Source organism: Lepidothrix coronata, unplaced genomic scaffold, assembly GCF_001604755.1.
Source record: "Lepidothrix coronata isolate B3197 unplaced genomic scaffold, Lepidothrix_coronata-1.0 Scaffold165, whole genome shotgun sequence".
Taxonomy (NCBI): domain Eukaryota; kingdom Metazoa; phylum Chordata; class Aves; order Passeriformes; family Pipridae; genus Lepidothrix; species Lepidothrix coronata.
Window position 1 is genome coordinate 1,076,069 of NW_016690345.1, and position 19,689 is coordinate 1,095,757.

General features: G+C 44.2%; 1 protein-coding gene across 40 annotated transcripts in view; it reads left to right on the forward strand.

Annotated features, from left to right (window-relative positions):
* MAP2 (microtubule associated protein 2) overlaps positions 1–19,689 on the forward strand; it is a 224,041-nt gene that overhangs the window by 106,403 nt on the left and 97,949 nt on the right. For 35 of the 40 annotated variants that reach the window (XM_017829599.1, XM_017829600.1, XM_017829566.1 and 32 more), the window contains one exon: positions 12,329–12,388. The exons of the other annotated variants lie outside the window; for them this stretch is intronic. The gene's annotated coding sequence lies outside the window, so the exon portion shown is untranslated. The remainder of the gene's footprint in view (positions 1–12,328; positions 12,389–19,689) is intronic. 40 annotated transcript variants of the gene reach the window in all.

The following is a 19,689-nucleotide window of genomic DNA, read 5'->3' on the forward strand; positions in this document are numbered from 1 at the left end:
ATTTGGCATGAGGTCTTGTTGTGCTAAAGTACCCCATATCCTTTGTTACGGTCAAATGGGTCAGGAACCTTTGGTTTTCAGTCACTTTCTTTAATTTTATTAAGGTATTTCTGTAGCAAAGCATAGTGTCTTAAGTGTTTATGTGCTTCTGAGTAATGAGCTTCTGCTTTGAAAGCTTCCCGAGTTTTACACTCTAGTTCTAAAAAAGAGGCAAGTTTGCTACGTAACTTAGGGAATAAAGGATTTGTTTTAAAATTGTTCCAACAGGTGTTTGGTGTTAATGCTTTGCTATGATCTATAAAGTCTGTAATCCTAAGGTCAAAACACTATTTTTGACTCATTCTGTCTTCATAAAAGTGTTGCCATCAGTGTTGTCTCTTTTTGGAGAAAGCACGGCACTGTGACTAACCAGTGCAGCCTGGTGCTTACGTAGTTTCCAGCAAGTGAAATACAGCTTTCAGCCTGTAAATCATTTCCTGAGATTGATCAGCTTAGGGTAAAGCATTTTTATTTTAATGCATTTTGATACAATCAGAAGCATGTGGTGCTGAGAGAGAATAATAATTTTCTTTGCAGGGATTTAGTTTCAAGAAGGTAGAAATCTGTATTTGCCCAGCTTTTCTGGTTGTTTTGCCACTTGGTAAGTGTTTGCAGATGCACCATGCAGTTCATTTTGAGGGAGGAAATAAGGCATCTTAATGCTTTCTACTGTGTTATGTCATGGTTTCTCATCTCCTTAGCACTGCCTGCTTGCTTAATCATAAGCCAATTAAAGTGTAATAATGGAACACACTTTTGAACTGCTCATAAATAAATGGAATTATCAGAGAGAGGGTAATAGAAAATTGAGAGGAGGAACTGCGAGCATTTTGGCCAGCAGTATAATCTGTGCCTCCTGCAGTGCTGGCTATTAATGTTCATGGTTGAGTTTGTCTCATTGTGTATCATTTTGTCCAGTCTCTGAAACCAGGATTTTCAGAGGAGAAAAGGGGATATTACCGAAGGGATTCGAGAGCACACCAGGACCCTTTGAACTTCCTCTGGTTTCTATTTCACTGCTTCATCTTGCACTAGTCTCATGTCACAGTCTTATCAGCTCTTAATTAGTCTGGTGTTGGGAACTGCCGGTATCCAACAGGATGTGAGGCAGGCCTTGCTGAATCCCTGTGGCACAGACACCTGCCTGCCTTGGGATGGCTGCGGGCAAAGGCTGTGGAGAGGTGCAGGGCTTCACCCTGGAAGTGGCAAAGCCTCAACAGATCAGTGCTCACCAGCCCATCTGAAACCTACCGCTGGAACCAAGGCCTTTCAAATTAACTGGATGTTGCCTGTTGCTCAGAGCCTTCATAATGTGCCAAAAGTTGCCTTTGAATTTGTAGATTCCTGGTCTAAAAGCCAAGTGCCCTGTGAGGTTGGTGGCGAGAGGGTGGGCAGTGACAGGCAGTGGTAATTCCTGCCTCATCTGGTGTGTGTTACCCACAGTGTCCAGGAAGAGCAGATTTCAACACCCAAAATCGGCCACCTGAGCTTTGTGAAGCACTGGAAGTTGACACGTCCTCTGCAGCTACAGGCAGCTGCTGTCACAGGCTCAGCTGAATGGAGCAGATGGCTGTAAAAGAGGAGGCAGGACTCATTTCTGTAGGATTTCTAGACCCTCAAGCTGCTGCAGGAACCTCAACACAACTTCTGGCTCATAACAGAAGTGGTTATAAGTTTGCATTATTTTTTAAGTATGGGGAAAGAAAAAAAAGTTACAAACAACAGTTCCTTCTGAACCCACAATATAGTAGTCTCCCACTCCTGGCAGCTTCTGGTTATTTTAAACTTTGTGAAAGATATAGGGTATTTTATTAAAGTAAACAAAGTTATCTGAAATGAGTACTCTAAAAGGAAAACACTCCTGTTTTTACTAAAACCCTAAACTTTAATAAGGACACAAAAGTGTGTATTCTTTATGGGCACACTGGCCTCAGCTTGACCTCAGCTAGCCATCTGGATCCCTATTTCTTAATAACATACAGTCTGCTGAATTTGGCTTTTATGACTTATTGCTTAAGCTATTAAATACAGAACATTTGGTTTCACAGGAACTACATCATTTTCAAATAAACAAGTGGTTGGAATATATACATTATGGGGGAGAGTCCTCACAGCAAACTCCTCTCCCAAATGAAAGCAGGGTCAGTTTATTCTGTTTTATCTCTGGGGAAAGTAACAAAGGTCTTGTTTCCCAGAGTTTGGTTTGGGGTTGATACTGAAGTAGGAAGTTGGTCTTAATGGAGTTTTCTACTCAAACACTCTTTTTTAAACAGAAAAGAATCTATTCATAAAATGAAAACTCTTTTTCTGGGAAAGGAATGGTTTCAAAAACTTCCTATTCCTGAAAAATTCCTCCCCCTTTTTTCGATTTTAAAATGCCTTTTTTAGGCATCTTGAAAATGGAAGAAAACATTAATTCAGTTTGGAATAGCTCGAATTCCTGAAGGAAAACTCAAAAAAACCCCCAAAAAACCAAGCAAAACACAGTTGAAACATTTCATTTGACCTAGTCTGAAATATGCAACAAGGTTTGCTTTTTTTTTTAAATATCCTGAGCTTGGATTGAGAAAACTTTTCAGGAACTGTGTGGGACCTGACAAGGCGATCTCTGCCAACTCTGGACATTGGTGATCAGTGCAGCACCGTGCCAAGCAGCTCTGATCTTCCCAGGGAATCCCCACCTGGTTCAGTGCAGCACAGTAAGAAAACACTAACTCGGGTTTCAAAAGCAGCATGACTGCCCTGCCTGGCCCCTCAGCCCAGCTGAAAACATTCCTGTTTCAGCAAGGCCAAACAAGGCACTGAGTCAGCCTGGGATTCTGCTGCTGCTGGAGCTCAGAGGGTCCCCACGGTGTGAGGGGACCACTCCAATAGCTGACCATGTACCCAGCATGTGGACAAGGCCAGTCCATGGTTTTTCAGAAGCAAAAGAACCATCAAATTAATAAAAAATGAGAGGAGGAAAAAAACCCAACAGTCAGGTGGGCAGCAGCAAGACTTGTGTCGTGAGCTTTATTTATGGCCACATTGTTTTGTTCCAGCCCTGCTGCCTGCATCCTCTGGAAAAGAGCCCTGAAAATAAAGTAGAATTTCTTACTAGAGGAGAGAGGCAGAATGGGTTGATGACAGGATGCACTTGCGAGTGCCCGTGAACCCCAAGCACAGCTGGGAAGGGCGGTGGCTGCTCCAGGCTGTGAGGCTGGTCCTGTGTGCCTGCGGGATCTGCAGGTGGCAGATCTGCTGGGGAGCACCGTGCCTGCCTGAGGTCGTGGGGAATTGCAGGAGGCTCTGTGGGAATTCATCCTCCAGAGCCTGTGCAGGGTACGTGAGCTAGGCAAAGGGTGTTCACGGGACCCCGGGGGAACAGAGGAGTGAGAGGTTTCTGCTGTGAATTGAGATCCAGACTCCTTCCAAATTGTATAAATGGAAGGTGACAGAGTTGCTGAGTATAATGGTCTAAACTTTGTGACTACAGATTTTTGCACATTTGAACGTAGCCTTGACAGCCTCTCAAGAAACACCCACGGCCTGTTTTGGAGCCTCTACCCCAGCTCGAAATTCTGTTTTATGGCATCCCTCTGCCCAATCCCAGCACTTTATTTACAGATTTGTTACCTGCATATAGCAAGATAGCTTTGCCTGAATTCTTATCAGCAGAACCCACCTGTACTCTGCTGCAAACAGACAAGGGATTTCATGTAACTAGGGCAGCAGGAGAAGAGGTTTTGCCAGTATTTTCCTTGTTTCTTTGTTAGATACAAAAGTAAGAGCTTGGGGTTTTGGTGTGTTTTTTTTTTTTCTTTGTTTGTTTGTTTTAGGGAATCCAGGGACTGAGGACTGAGGCTCTTAGGAACTGGAGAGCTATCATACTTCAGTCTATTTGGACAATTTTCCTACTGTCACACCTCTGGGGACCACGTGACTGTGGCACTTGTGGGACTCATGTCCCATAAGCATCACTCATCTTTTAATGAAATTGGTATTTCTTACCAAATGCCTGATGGTAGAAAAATGTTGCTTGAGTTTGCTGCTCTTAAGAGTTCAACAAGGATGAGGGAGGAAACATGTGGACAGTGGAATGAAGGGAAAACATTGAAGGCTGGTTGTGGGTGTGTTGGTGCTAACCATCCTGTGTTCTGGGTCTGCTTATGTGACTGCTGGTGAGTCCTGTTTCACAGTGGCAACGTCTCTTCCTGGCTGTTTCTGGTGTCATATTCTCTCTGGCATGGAGCATTGCTCATTTACGTGAGTCATCAGTAGGTTATTAGTTTTTCCACAAAGCAGGATGCATACTAAGAGGAATTTAATGGGAGGTGTAGTTCCTTCAGCAGTCCCCAGCCTGGGAGAGACACTCAGCTTTTATGAGCGTTGACTTTGGTCGAGCAGAAAGTCAAACGATACTGTGTGTTGGATTTAGCTAGGATGTGCTGGGAGTGGTGGTGGGTATTTGTAGGGACTCCAGGGGTGCAGACCTTCAGGCATATGATGTCTGGAAAATCCTCAGCAAAGCAAGCAAAAAGCTTCCCGTTGTCAACCACCAAAAGACTTTGCTTTACTTAATTCCCCTTCACCCTGTGACAGGTAACTTGTGCATTCCAGATTGCTAATGGAGATAAGCAGTTTAGAGGTGATTTAAGAGATAAAAGGTTTAAAGCCTCTGGGAGGTTTTGCTCTGCAGTTTTGTTGTGCAGAGGAAGTGCATACAGGAATGTGTGTGAAATGTTTGTCAGTGTGATCCTGAGCAAAGTGATGTGGTTCATTCCAAAATAGTGCTAATGGAGATAAGCAGTTTAGAGGTGATTTAAGAGATAAAAGGTTTAAAGCCTCTGGGAGCTTTTGCTCTGCAGTTTTGTTGTGCAGAGGAAGTGCATACAGGAATGTGTGTGAAATGTTTGTCAGTGTGATCCTGAGCAAAGTGATGTGGTTCATTCCAAAATAGTGCCAGTAAAACTTCCATAATGTGTCATGGGATGTGGTCAGCACTGCCACACCACTGGTTGGCTGGGATGCTCTAAACTGGGCAGAAGGAAGAAGCAGAAATCCAAAGTATGGTACTAAAATTTCTTTTAAAAGGCTGGGAACGCTGGCTAACCTGAACTGCATCACCTGTCATGTTTGCTCCCAGGTGGAGCTCTTTAAGCAGTGTTTTTATGCAATTTATATTTATCTTGGATGTCTCTGGTGGCGCATGTGCCACAACATTGGAGCTGTGCCTTCAAGGATGCGTTCCAACCAATGTCTTCTGTGTCCCCTCCCTATTTAGTAAGGTGCTTTGGGCCTTACATACATCCATAGGAGTGTAAAACCGCAGCTTTAGCTCAGTTTCCATGGATACCACACAGCTTGCACAGCCTGCTCTCCACTCCTCAGAGTTAACTTCAGAGCACTTAAAATTAGAGATAATATATAGTTGGCTGTGGACTCGCCATAGGCTAATGTGGCTTCCCCAGAGCAGCCCTGCACCCTGAACTGTTGCTCTTCTCCTGGCATTGGGTAGTTTGTTTTAACAGGCACACTGGGAAAAGGCTGCACTTGGTTACTGCAGGATTCTAGAGTTGCACACCGTTGTTACTTCAGGGGCGATGCTGGGAATATGCGTTCAACCTTGTCATTAGAGGCAGCAGCTGAGAGACCTTGGTTTTGTCGCTGTCTTAGGCAGTAACTTGCTCTGTTACCCACAGTCTATAAGCCTGTTAAAGGGGATTTAATTAATTTTTCATCAGAATCATCTTGTGAAGTTTTATTGGCACCCTTAAATTGTACAATATACATTGACAAGAAAAGCAAACCCATCCTGAGCCAGAAAAAAGTGATATATCCTCTGATATACCAGGTTGACTCCTAGGTATTTGTGGTACTGAGAAAATTTTCTGTCTGCCTGATATATCACAGGAAAATCTTCAGGATGAACAGAACATCAGAAAAGGATCCTCAAACAATAGGATGGAGTCAAGCCAGTGCAGCATCTCCTGCTTTCTAACCCCATCTCATATGTCCTTAATTTCTTAGTGGCAGGAGGCCCCCTCCTGCTCCCTCAGTAACGGTGAAATGTGCTGTCCTTTGGAAGGTGCTTGTTGCACCTGCCTGGTCTGTTCTCCTCCACCCCATGCATGGGCTAGACCTGTGTTACAGTCCTGGATACTGTAGGGAAAGGAAATGCACCTTTCCCTTTGGACAAGAGAGCCTAGAAGCTGGAGCAGCAGTGAGCTCAGCATGGAGCAGCCTGCTGTGGCTTTCCCCCTGGAGCAAATGTCCTACCGCTCCAGCAGGACAGGACTCAACAGCAGCAGTTGAGAAAATGCCCTCGCTGCTGCTGGGCTGGAGTGTGTCCCTGGAGTGGCAGTGCAGGCAGCACAGACCTGAGGCCAGTCTGTGCTGTGTGCTCACTCCAGGCTTGTCCAGATGCTCAGCTTCCCTAAATCCATGCTTAGCAAAGCCGAAGTGGCTCTGGTCAGCTGTCAGTCCCATTGTGACGCTTTGTCCTGACACTTTGTCCCAGCCCCTCAGGCCCTCTGCTTTCCTCCTCTTCTCCCTCCCCTTTTCCTCCCTCTGAATTACTGTGATGACTGAGGGAAAGGCTCCTATACTTGTTGATTTGCAACAGCTTGGCTGTCAAGGCTTTTGTAAGGAGATGAAAGGCAGTGGCTGATTTTCTCTGGTGATGGTGTCTGTCACTCATGACTGGGACAGAAAGCCCTCTGCAAGCTTGGCACATCCTGGCTTTATCCACTGCAAGAGCTCTGCCTGAGAACAGTCTGATTTCAATGCACACTCTTAGATTTGCATCCATGAGCTTGCTTAAGGCTGGGGCTTGATTTAGAAAGTGCTGTGAGTCCAAAGACAGATTAAATGCAGTGTTTAATAAGATGCATGTAGTACAGTACCTTTATTGTGAAGTAGGTTATTTTCTTTTTGCTGTTCACGTAAAAAATTTTAACAAAAAAAAGAAAAAAAAAAATCACAATAACTTCCTAAAACTTATTAGTAGTGTTTGTCAATGCCTTGGCCCCAAGAGGCATGGGGAATGTAGAGCAATGTCCCTAACGGAAAAGTCTCCAACTTTCTATGGGACCTCTTGTGTGTGGTGCTGGACCAAAGTGTGGAAACATGTCTTCTGGTATGTGATATTGAGGTGAGGATGGTGTGTCCCTCATAGGTGGAAGATTTCTTAGTCTCAGATCTTAAATAAATATTTTCTTTTGGATACCAACGTGCAGGGTTGTTGGTTTCTGTTTCACTAAATGACTGTATCAGACACTCCCTGTCCAGAAAGGAATCTTTAGTAAGCATTTCCTCTCCAGCATGTGAAGATATAGCTTGTGTCCATACAACTGTTTAATGGGTGTCTGAAATAGATGAGGCCTCCTAAAGCAAATGTAAAAACTGTGTTATATTGCTATGCCAGCGTCTCCATTAGGAGTGAGAGTCTTATGATGGCCTTTCTCCTGGAGGTCAGATGCTTCTGTGGAGGGAGCCAGCCAGAGCTGTGGCCGAAGAGGGTGACAAGAGGAACTCAGTGACTGCTCTGCTGATGAACTGTGCCAGCAATTCATTTTGCAAGTCTCTTAAGCTATCATAAGAATTTATAGGAACTCATTATACAATAAATTGTAGATATAAAATAGCAGGTGGTACACCTTACAAGCAGTATGCATTAAAATTCATCTTGACAAGGCCGGGAAAACAGCCCCCAGACCCGTCTTCAGTGAGCAACTACAAAGGAACTAAGCTGTGGTTAGGAGAAGTGGAGTGTTAATGACAGGTCTATGCCAGTAAACATGACAAAATGCCTCAAATGCCTTTAGCAGGAATTGTCATCAGAACAGTTTCTTTCCCTGCTAGTTATAAAATCAGGTAAGCTATTAGAGACACCACTTGTAAAACCCAGACACCTTATATTTTCATCAAATGTAGCAATTGTCTCTGAGGTTCCTGAAACAAAACCCCCTTGGGGTCCTAGCTGGGCTTCTGTATGCAAGCTGTGAAAATATTGACATACTCATTTTATCCTTTGCTTTCCTTGTCCTTCTCTGTTTCCTTTCTTTAATCTTTCCTTACTGGCAGCCACTAATGCACTACTTCTGTGCCAAGAGGATGAGGAAACTGTTTCCTCTCAAGCCAAGTGTGCTGACACTGCTAACCTTGATTTCCATAAGTGACTGAACAGTGTCTCCCGTCTGCTGCATATTTCAGGCTCCAGTTACCCAAGATTCTTGGATGCTGAGAGGGCTTTTCGTCTTCCCCATCTCCTCCTCACAGTCAGAACCAAGCCAGGCTTTGCCTCCTCTACCTTCACGGCTGTGAGCTGCTCAGACTGGCAGTAGCAACCTCAAGATGCTTTTCCCCACGAATCGATTTCTCTCAACTTGAAGAGTTTTAAAAATTTCTTTTCACCTACTGAAAAATTTGATGTGGATGTTTGATTCTCAAGTTGAGGCAACATCTACTGCAGTCCTTTCTGAATTTCAGGGCCACATTTGCAGCCAGGGTAAGCTGCTGACTTGTGCTGATGGTCAGCAATTTCCAGCAGCCATAAGCTGGCCTCTCAATGGCCTCCTTTAGCTGCAGTGCTTTAAAGACATTCGCTGTCGGCATCAACACCAGCTGAAATTCAGATATATTTGACCTTCATTCCGTAGCATTTTGGAAACTGAAAAATAATAAACTTGTAGTGAATTGTGCCCTCCAGATACCAGATTATTTTTCTTTGCATGCCTTTGAAAAATGTTTATCTTATTTTAAGCGTCTGCTGCCAAGGGGAAGGCATGGGGCACATGGAAAGTAGGAGGGAGCGTGAAAGGAAGAATGTGGAAAGGTTTGGTGCTGATGGATCGGATCCATTTGCAGCATTGTTGGGCAAAGCACTAAATGCTTAAGAGTAATTTGTGGCAGTTCAGGCTTTTATCATCGCATGCACGTTGCTCTGGGGGTATATGTGGCAGAAGACAAGCTCCCAGACTGAAGAGTTTATAATCCTAAATATGCGTTTCTGCAGGCAGCTCCGTGAAGCTGATAGATCTCTGCAAGGTGCAGTCAGGGCCTCTGGTGGATGGGCTGACCCCTCAGGATAGTAGCTCCTCTCTGAGGGGAACAAGTGGAATTGCTTAGGAAAAGTAGGCACTTAGTCCTTACGATTTTCATGTCAGATAACTGTGCAGAACAGGTGTGTTGTTGGGTAGGTCATATAGGAATCTTTGAACACGCCCAGTGAAAGAGAGGGAAGCAGATCCTTTAAAAGACATATTTTTTAAATTGAATACAATGTATGAACCTACCAATCCAGTTGGTTTTGAATGTTTGATAAGAGGATAAGCAAGAGTAGGTGCACATTAGCAAAGAATAGTTACAAATAGCTTGTGCATGAAAGAGACCCTCAGCCCTCTGCTGTTGGGGTGTGTGTGTGTGTGTGTGTATGCACATTGTGTTTTTTCTATCAGTTTTTATGGATAGATGTCAAACTGTTCGCCAAAAAAAAAGGAAATGCAATCCCTAATATACATAGCAGAGGAAGTAGGATGCAGTTGGTGACATGCTTGATCCACAGGCAAATGGCAGAGCCAAAATGAACAGGTTTCCTTGACCATTTGGTGCCAAGTCACAGTGCATCCAGCCTGGGGCTGTCCAGACCTGTTACAGTCTTCCTTAACAGAGAGTCCGTACACTGTACTTCAGTGACAGGAAATGTGTGCTAAATGCACCTACCAGCCTGTATTTGTGAACAAGACTGAGTTTTTTTCATTGTGATAAGCTTGCATATCCTGACATAGGTTTCCACATCCAACATTAAAGAGTCTATTAATGATAGGTTTCCATTAGGAGTGACAAAACAACTCGTTTGTTTTGTGCCCTGTCCTTTGTGAAAGGTGTGCTTAGAGCAGCCAAGGCACAATCTCCTGCTGTCCTGGCTCCAGGGCATCAACAAACCAGCATGTCCCTTCACTGGAGCACAGAGCCCTTCTAAAGACACTGCCAGTTTCAGTAAATTCCTTATTGGGATGGGTTCTCCAGGGGTTTCTGTCTCAAGCAAGAGGGTTTGGGAGAAAAACAAACAAAAAGAAACCCTTTCTAACAGACTCTGCACAGTGATTATTAGAAGATGCTTGCAGGAAGTGGAAAACCCCATTGATATATGCAGTGCCAGGTTCTGACCAGGCACTTAAATGTTAACTTCTTGCTTTTTGGATAACTGCCCTGAATGGAGCTGTGGGTGCCTCTGTGTGGGCAGGTGTCTCTTCTGTTTCCTAGGGGAAGAACCTTTGAAACAAATCATTTTCTTCTCGGTCAGCAAGAGGTGGAAATGCTGATTACAGCCTGTCTCCAGGAAAGTCCTGGGGCAGTATAAAACTGCTGCCCACTTCTGGCATCTGTATTTTGATTGTCTGGTATTTTTGGTATTCTGCTGCTAGTTAATATCCCATTCATTGCAGCTGACTTTTAGCAGAGAGGTGATTGAGATTTCAGTTCAGGCTAGTAGAACACATGCTCAGTGGTGGCAGAATAGACAATGAAAGTGCAAAGCACAGCTTGATTTTGGTAAAAATGCCATCTGACCATCTGGAATAGGTGTTGCAGGCGTGTCCACCCTTCTGTTAACGTCCCTGTTGAATGCCTCTGTTCCCTTTGTTTGCCCCTCCCGAGAGGAGTGCTTCCACCTCCTCTGGTTGTGGCTGCCTGGCGTTGTACTGCACCAGTGACACATTGGAGGGTTGTTGGGACACCGCGTGCCCAGCACTCGGCTCTCAGGAACATCGATCTTTCTGCTGAGCCAGAGAAAATTTAATTAGGTTATTTTAACATTCCTCTCCGTCCTGCGGGTGGATAGAATTGATGCTGGCTGGAGCCTCGTTTCCACATAGCTCATTTACTGTAACTAATTATTGCTTGTAATTGAATGGTATACTCTGCTGACAGCCTCTGCACTAAGGTGGAGCAGTCACTTTTCATTTATTTGCTGTCAGAACCATCTGAAACCTTTCCCCCTCAGGGCAGCAAAATCTTTCAGTTCTTGCTGGATGTTAACTGGACAAACTGGTGGAAAGCTATAGTTAGCACAGCCTCACGCCAGTGTCATGCTGGAGGCAAGGAGACTAATTCAGAGTGAGTCCAGGAAATAGGAAAAGCCTGAACAGCTCTCTAGCTTAAGGTTAGTCCCCTTTGTGTGTATGCATTATGATTCTCTCTATTTGCATACTTGCATCCTACTTTTTATCATTAATACTGTCCTTCTTTTAAACTTGGTTCAGTCATGTATTTCTCATCCTCTAGTTCCTGGGAATGCCCAACCTGTTCTTGCTGAAGCTTTAAAACAACCAACTCCCAAAAGAAAGTATTAGCTTGAGTCAGATATCATTTATTGGGATTTAATTCTTAACAATTAAAATCATCAAAATTACAAGTGTCTTGGACCTGAGAAGCTGCAGCCTTAAATATAGGTGATAGCTGTCCCCATAATACCTGGGGGGTACTCAAGGACACACGTGGCAAGGAGGCCCCTTTCTCCTTGAAAGTGTCTCCCCTTCAGTGTCTGTCTGCTGCTTGCATCTGTGATGTTTTCCCCAGTGTGCTCTGACCAAAAACTTAGCATAAGGAGAGAGGATGTATAGCAGGGCATGCAGAGGCTATTTCAGCAAGCTAACTACATTTAGTGCCCAGGCATTTCTCTGTGATTAAAAAGGGTCACAAACATCTGTGGTAACCTCTGCTATTTTTCCCAGGTAAAGTGGAGAAAACTTAAGACTCTGTACTACAAGTTAGGCAAGAAAAACAGTTTTAAGAAGAAATTGGAGTAGTTCTCTGCCTGTGTATCTTCAGCTGCTTTGAAGTGTTATACTGGGAAGCCTGGGGGGGGGTGGTTCTTACTCTTCTTCCATTACTTTCTGTGCATCTTTGCAACCCCTTTCCTGGTTCTTTCTTGGGATTCCCCTGCAGTAGAGACTGTGCATGTAGCAGCCCTGACAGATCTCCTAGTGGAGGGAATCTGGCTGGAATTGTGCTGTGCTCCATTTGCCTGCTCTGACGGATAGGTTTTTAGAGCCATTGCCAGCTTTTTTTAGGGCAGGCCTAGGGATTAAGCAGCTCCTTGGTGGTCCCAAAGCAGGCAGAACATAACAGAGGATCTGAATTAACGTGTCTCAAGTGAGCTTTGGGAAATAAAGCTGAGAGGAAAAGGCTTGGACAGAAGTGTACATGTAAGATGTAATGGCATCTTAGAGTGTTTTTAGTGTTGAATTTATGCTAAATTCACTGCATAAAGACTAAATAGAGTGTGTATTTTTCTATTTCTTCATAGGAACAGAGAGTTTCCATTGTTTAACAACCAGACACAGCATCCTACCATCTGCTTAAACAGGTACGACCTTCTAACTTGTTAGCATAGTTTCCCAAGGAGGCTGCTTCAACAGATGGAGGAGGCTTGAGAAAATTCCTCTAGCTCCTGGAATACTTCATTTTTCTTGGGTTAGTGTCTGCTTTTGTAATATGCCTTGGGTTATACTTTAAAAGCCTCCTGCGTCTGATGGGAGTCACTGTACCCATTGTCCAAGCAGCTGTCTTGCTTTTGGCTAAGCAAGAACCTGCTTACAGCCCTGAGTGGAAAGGGCCTAAGCTGTGTGAGTCTGTAAGATGGTGCTGATAAAAAGGCAGAGCATCTGAGAGAGATGACGGTGCTGCTGCACACTGCTCTGGTTTGTCTCCTGCCACTGCACTGAGTCGTACCACAGAAAATATGAGAGTGGTGTGGCAGAGTAATCACAAGCATAATGTTGCCACATCTCCAGAATCGAAAATCATTGGGTTAGATAAAAAAAATGCGCTTTTTCTCCTTTTTGGGCAAGAGAAAACATTCAGGAGGCTCCTATCTCAGAAGACTGTGTTAGAGAGAATCTGTGCTGCCTTTGTAATGTAGATAAGCAGATACTGGTTTTGTCAGCATTTCTGTATGTGCACATATTCATTTCAGTTTGATTTACAAGAGAATGTAGTTTCTGTTCTCACAAGCATGAGTTTGAAATGCCAAAGACAGACTTCAGCAAATGGGAATGGAGTTTGACTGAAAATCTACATGCAAAGTGTGAGGGAGAAATGTGGTGTGAGCAGGGTCTCAAAGTGCCCGAGCTTCTGCTGGTGTAACTTCACTTAGGCAGGGCAGGGGGAAATATTTCCAGTCTTCTGGGGTAGTGTGTTTGCTCTGGCCTTGCAACACAAGCAAAACAAGAGGGTTTCAGTGAGCACAGGAGTTGCCTGCAGAAGTTTGTGTAAGGCATAACAGCATTGTGGTCCCCTCCCCAGGATCTCAGCTCAACAAGCTAGAAGAGGCTCAGACTCTGCATCGTTTAAAGAGTAGCATGAACAAATACACATGCATAAGAATTTAATTCAGCTGATATAAGTTACCACCTTTGTGTTGTCACTAATAAAAAGGAAGGTGCTGGATTATGCCAGTTTAGGACACATTTCTTCTGTGAGGTTAAACTTACACTGTGAGCAAAATCAGTCTCCCCTATTCTCCTCAAGTAGTCTGTGCCTGAGGCTGCCAGGATACTTAATGATGAAAAAATATGAGGATCAAGCACAGGTGTAAAGGAAGGGAAGCTGATACTACAGGATGAAGAAAGGTAATAGTATATGCTCTGGGATCTGTATGGACATGCACATATGCATTTTTGTGTGTATGTATTGAGTACAAGGCTGGTTTTGGACTTCTTGAGCTTTTATAAGCCTATAAATGTATGAATTCCCTGACCAACCCCTAGTTTACTTCTGCGTGAAACCTCTCCTGGATGTATGAATCTGAAGGAAATGAAAACTGAAGGTCAAATTTGGCTCTCTAGGTTTGTAGGCTGTAAAAAGCAGGCACACAACTACCAGGCAGTTTACTTTTCATCCGTGAACTTTTCTCTCTCACAAGCTGTGGCAGAGAAGAGCCCTGCCATGTGGAGGCACATAAAGGTTGTGTCTGCCAGCCTCTCCTGTCCCTGAGACACCTGCCGCTGGCAGGAGGTTTAAGATGCCTCTCATTGTTTCCCAAAATTTCGGTGCTACTCCTTCTCTTGGAAGCCATACAGTTTGGGAAGGACCCTTTCACCTCCTGGGCTGTGAACTGTGGGAGGGCCTGAGCCACCATGGCCCTGGCACTGGCTCCCTGGGGGCACATAAAGCACCCAGCGTGCCTGCAGGCTGGCTCCCTGCCAGCGTCTGTCAGGGAGCAGGGCACCATAAGGCTGCTTACAGTGATCCTACAAGCTTCAGGAATTTTCCCATGGCCCCGGAATACCCTTGCAGCAGCGTGCGAGTACTAAATGAAGGATTAAATTAGCTTTTAAGGCTTAAAGTAACAGGCAGTTTTATTGCATTCGCTGTCTTGCTGTTGATAATATTCCACTGTTGATAAAGTAAATTCTCAGATGTCTGCTGTGCAAGGCTTAAATTGTCTCTGCAGGTCCCACAGGCCTAAATTACTGCTCTTGAAATGAGTAATGAATGGAGTGCCCCATAGCCTCTTGATACTGCTGAGATGCCACAGACAGTTTAAAAAGTGGGCGAGTCCGAAATGAAAAGAGGGAGAAACAATCACACATCAGAACTAGTGTTTTCTGCACAAGGTCACTGCATTGGTGGTTAGGAGATAAAACCTAAGCATAATGTCTTGTGAGTATTGCTGTCTCTCCTATGTCTCTTTGTCTCTGAGTGACTAACAGTGAGAATTAACAGTGGAAATAATATGCCACAGGTGAGCACAGGGAATGTTGTGATACGGGATGTGGGGGCTCAGGAAGAGGAGACTGTTTTGTGGCCCCCTTGCATCCCCCAAGGCTGGGGTGTTGGATGGGGAGGAGGAGTAACAGAACCAACAAGGTGTCACAGAGGGCTGCAGGGATGGGTGATAAAACTCGTGTCCCTCTGAGCTGTGGTGTCAGTACAGCCTGTTTGCAGCATTTGTTGCTGAAGGCTCAGCTTTGGAAGTGTTATGGAATTCTCTGCTAGTGTGGTTTTGCATCTAATGCTTCTGGAGCGGCTGTAGTGACTCCACATTGACCACTGGACCTGTCGTTCCCTGTGTGTTGTGAACAAACTCAGTATCTCGTCTGGCATGAGCTTTTCACTGTGCTGTCTCTCTGCGTGGGTCTGTGAAGGGACCCCAAAACGGGAAGGCACTGAGACAATTCGCTCATCTGGGGCTGTTTCTAAGCAGGAGGGGAGGACTCTTAACACCCTCCAGAGGCTCAGTCACACTGAGATTCCAAATAATTTTGAGTAGCCTTTTGAGTATAAGCGTTAATTGCCCTTTTTTTTCTGCTGTGAACCTACTGATGCTCAGAAGGAGAGGTACATAGATGGGGAGGCAGCTTGGCAGCAGACATCCTGAGCAGAACCTTGAAGAGAGCACTCAGGGAGCAGGTTTGTGTGTCAATACTTTGTTCGATTAGGCTGGAGCCTCTTTGGACACATGTGCATCTTAGGTGAATTTCACAGAGAGCTAATTGCACTTTAAATGACTGCACACCATAGCTTGTATTTCAGACTTAGAAATTTCCCTCACCAGTGGTTGAAAGTTAACACTGTACAGAAAGAGGTCAGTGAGCAATGATTAAGAGAGTTTTTAGGAAAGGGGATATGAATTGATAGTCATTAGAAGGATTTCTTGTAGTATCTGCAGAAGTAGTTTTGGCTTAATTTCTGAAGAATCAAAAGTTCTGGAGATGTTGTTCTCCTTTTTCATTTTGCTTACTTAGGGTTTTTGGTTTTTTTGTCAGTGATCTTTGTAGCACTAGGGGAAGATCATAAGTGGGCAGAGTGCAAGGTATAGCTTAGTGTTGTTATTGGCATTGTCTTCCCATGCAGCTGGCTTGATTGTCTCCTGCTTTGCATTGAGAGAGCTGCAAGGAGGCCCCACCTGGGTGGTTCTGACACAGGGCTGAAGGAGACTCTCAGCATGCTTGCTGTCACAGCCAGTGTGGCATCCAATCCTCCTTCATCAACCTTCCTCTTAAAACTAGTTTCCTGCCAACCAGTAGGTTGTTCTGCAATCTCACCTGCAAGAAACCTTCAGCTTCCAGCTAAAACTTAAAATGGCCACGGGGTCCTCGTACCAAACTAGCTTTTGGTTTTTCCACCTTTGTGTTTATCACTTAGCATCAATCTGTCTCCTTCCTCCTTTGAAAGGAGGGCTGTCATCAATTTTATAATCAACTTGTCTCTTCTCTCCTTTCTTCTGATCATCTTAATAGCCATTATCTGCACCTTCATTCATTTGTAAACACCTGTTTTGAAACAAGCAATTTTGAGCAGGGCACTCCTTGTATTTGTCAGCTGTCAAAGGTAGAATTTGCTACATTTTGAAAGGATTCAGACATGATTGTTAAGCAATGGAAAGGAAGGAGAATGTCCCCTGTCACAATCAAATCATAATTGTGATGGTGGTGTTAGTAATACTCTTATGTAGCAGGCTGAGTCACTAATAGATACTTAAAAGTTGTTTACAGCTGAGAAGCAAAACTGTTCAGGCAGGAATTGACAGACAGAGGTTACTTGAGTTGCTGCAGCTTTTTAGTAAATCTCCTCTCAGCTCCTTGGATGCAAGAGATCGGCCAGAGAGACCAGGAGGGGAGAGGAAGAGGGAAATGTCGTGCTTCCTTTTCCCTCTGTCGTGATGAGCAAAGGAATTTAGTTTTGAGGAAGAGATTGGTAAGGAAGGGAGACAGGAGTGTTCTGTGTGTTGCAGCTTGTGCTTGATACCTTTATCAGGATCAGCAGCCAGCCCTGATACTGAGCTTTTCCATTTCTGTGCCGTACTTAAGTGACTTTATAGAGGGGCAAAATTAAGCAAGGTGAAGGTGAGTTGTTGAGCTGGATTTTGGTTTTGTGAACACTTACTGCAATTGCTTCTTCATCTCCGTCAGTCAACATAATCCTTCCTGTAGCTCAAGAACCAGTCTGGTGTGCTCATGTTGAATTCTCATAACTGTGAGTTTTTCCCCCTGGATGATGTGGAGGGTAAGAAGACTCAACACCATGGAGTAGAAGCTCAGCTCTCCTAAAGGCAGTTGAATTTTTGCCATGGACATCCTTTTGAAAACTTCCCCATGAAGTATCTGGTTCTGGCTGGTGTCAGGATGGGGATACAGCACACAGGGATGTGCTTTTGCCTCAGCACTGAGAGGGGCTGGAAGTCAGTGCTGCCTGTGAAGCACTCGAGGAAAAAACTATCCCATTCCCACTTAATAATTGTAAATGGCTTTGTTATGGGAGTCACTGAGTGCATCCCAGCCCCTGCATGGAGAGCTAGTGAACCTGATACTCAGAGTCAGTGTTGAGTTACATGTATTTAAGCAGTTGTGTTGGTATTCATGCTTTTGAAAGAGGTAGTGGCAGTAATGGGAGTGCTGTGAGCATTCTCCATGAGGTGAGTTTGAGAGAGAAACAGATTTGTTTGTATTGAGGAGCAACACTTAATGGGAAGAACAGATGTTTGAATCCTAATGTTCTTTCCAGCATAGTTGATGAAAGAAAACTTTTCATAATCATGACCAAAAAATACTGTAGTTGTCATCCTTAAGATGAGTCATTTTTTTGCCCTTATTTTTAATCCCTCTGAAGCAGGAGGTTAATATTCAGTCCGGTCTCTAGCCATGACACGTCGGGCAGCTGGAATAATTACGCAGGGAGAGGGATGTAACACGCTATGGAATTCGTATTCAGGTGAGGTCTTGATGTGAGAAGTGAGATCCTGACATTACAGACATAGTGTCATCAAATCATCCTTGAATTTTACTTTAGGAGACTGCAGGATTGCCAGTTGTTCTGCCTTTTGCCATGTCTGTGTGGGATGTCTGGGGTAGATTGCGAGGCACTTTGAGAGTCCTGCCTCAACAAGTGAGGCATAATGTTACCTGTACCTACACTTGTAAGGTTTTTCTGCAGTGTACCCTTAATAACAACTCCCTGGTATCCTTATTTCAGTTATGACCTCTTTGGGGCTAGAAAAAGTGTTTTGCTCGCCTGTACAGTTACTCCTATATAATGACCTTTCCCAAATCTTCGCTCGCGAAGACTGGCCATACATACAGTTACTCCTGCATCAGTTTCCCTGCTAAAAATCATAAGAACATCCACTCTGTGCTGAAAACAGAGTTAGACACAACAGGATCAAGTCTAAGGTAAATGGCAGCATGCCTTGGAACTAGATACTGTGTGCAACAGCTTTTGCTGTGATTCTTAATGCTTCATTAATTCATTGCTGTAGCTACCATAATATTAGTGACTAGGTGTCCAAGTCTGGGTTGGATCACTGTTGTGTTAGATGCTGTGTGCTCAAACAGCAGAGTTGTTCCAGACCCAAAAGAGCTGACACTCAAATCTGCACAGAGGTGTGGAGGTGTAAGCAGCCAGACAGCACGCAGGTGAGAGCACGTTTGTCAGTGTGATTAGTGCCTGAGAGACTCCATAGTTCACGCTGGCAAGTTGTGGATGGAGAACCATCCTCACGTGGTGCAGTTCACCTGGGACGTGTCAACATGAAAGCACATCATTATGCAACCTACAGCCTATTTTATTTGTGTTTGGTTTTTTTTTACTTAAAATCCAGTGTATGATGAGTTGTAAAATACAGGAGGCCAGCTTCATCTCCTGTCTGTGTCCACTGTTTTAGCATGGTTTCCATTGGGAATTTTGTTCTCTCTAGTATCGCAGAAGTCAGTTAGTAATGCAGCTCCGTATTTCTGCATATTGGCCAGTGTAGCAAGGAACAGAAATGGACCAAATAGTTCAGCTCCATTGAAATGTTGGCCTTAGAATGGAATTGGATCCTCTCCCCTGCCCTTTTTCCCCCTAGGTTCTGAATGTTTGCTACTGGTCTTCAGCCAGCAATAAAAACACCAAGTAAAGATGAGAAAAGCTATTTCTTTCTACCCTGAGTGAGGAAGATCTGGTAAAGTAATGCAAGTACCTTCTCTTGCAATCTGAAATGTACCTAGACCTACCAGAACGCATCTGTACTTTGAAATGCCTGAAGTCAGGACTTCCTCTTAGTTTGACTTCAGCTCATTGCTGGAAGTGGTGTTGCCAATTTAACTGTTTTGTAAATAAAATAAATGAGTATTATTTGTCAGTGTGGGGTGGCATCCAGTGTTGACTTTCTACTTAGAGCTTGTTATATTTATCACTACTCTACCTTGAATCTACCCCTGACTCTCCCTGTATTCCCTTCCTATGGTACCATGTACCACTGGTTTTCTCATCTCCTTGGTTCCCCGTGGAAGATCCACACTCTCTCCTGTGGTCTTTCAGAACCACAGCACTTGGTTCTTTCCTGCATCCTTGGCTTTCCTTCCCTGTGTTTTCTTCTCATTCTTCACTAAATTATTTCCATTTACTCCTTGGACCTTTGGGATCTCCGTACTTTGAGTTCCACGTAGCATTTTCTCAGCAACTTTCTACGTCTTCTCTGCAGTGACTTCCCATTCTCTGCAGGTTCACCAACACCTGTTTTATCCTCTGTCTTTGCTTAGAGTTAATTGGGCAAGAAAGAGCATATGCTATGGCTGCATGTGAGCTCCACATCCACTGATTAGACCACTAGGACATTGGCAGACAGGAGAAACACGGCATGAGCCCTTCTTGTATTTCCCTTCATAGAAGCACTTAATATCCTCT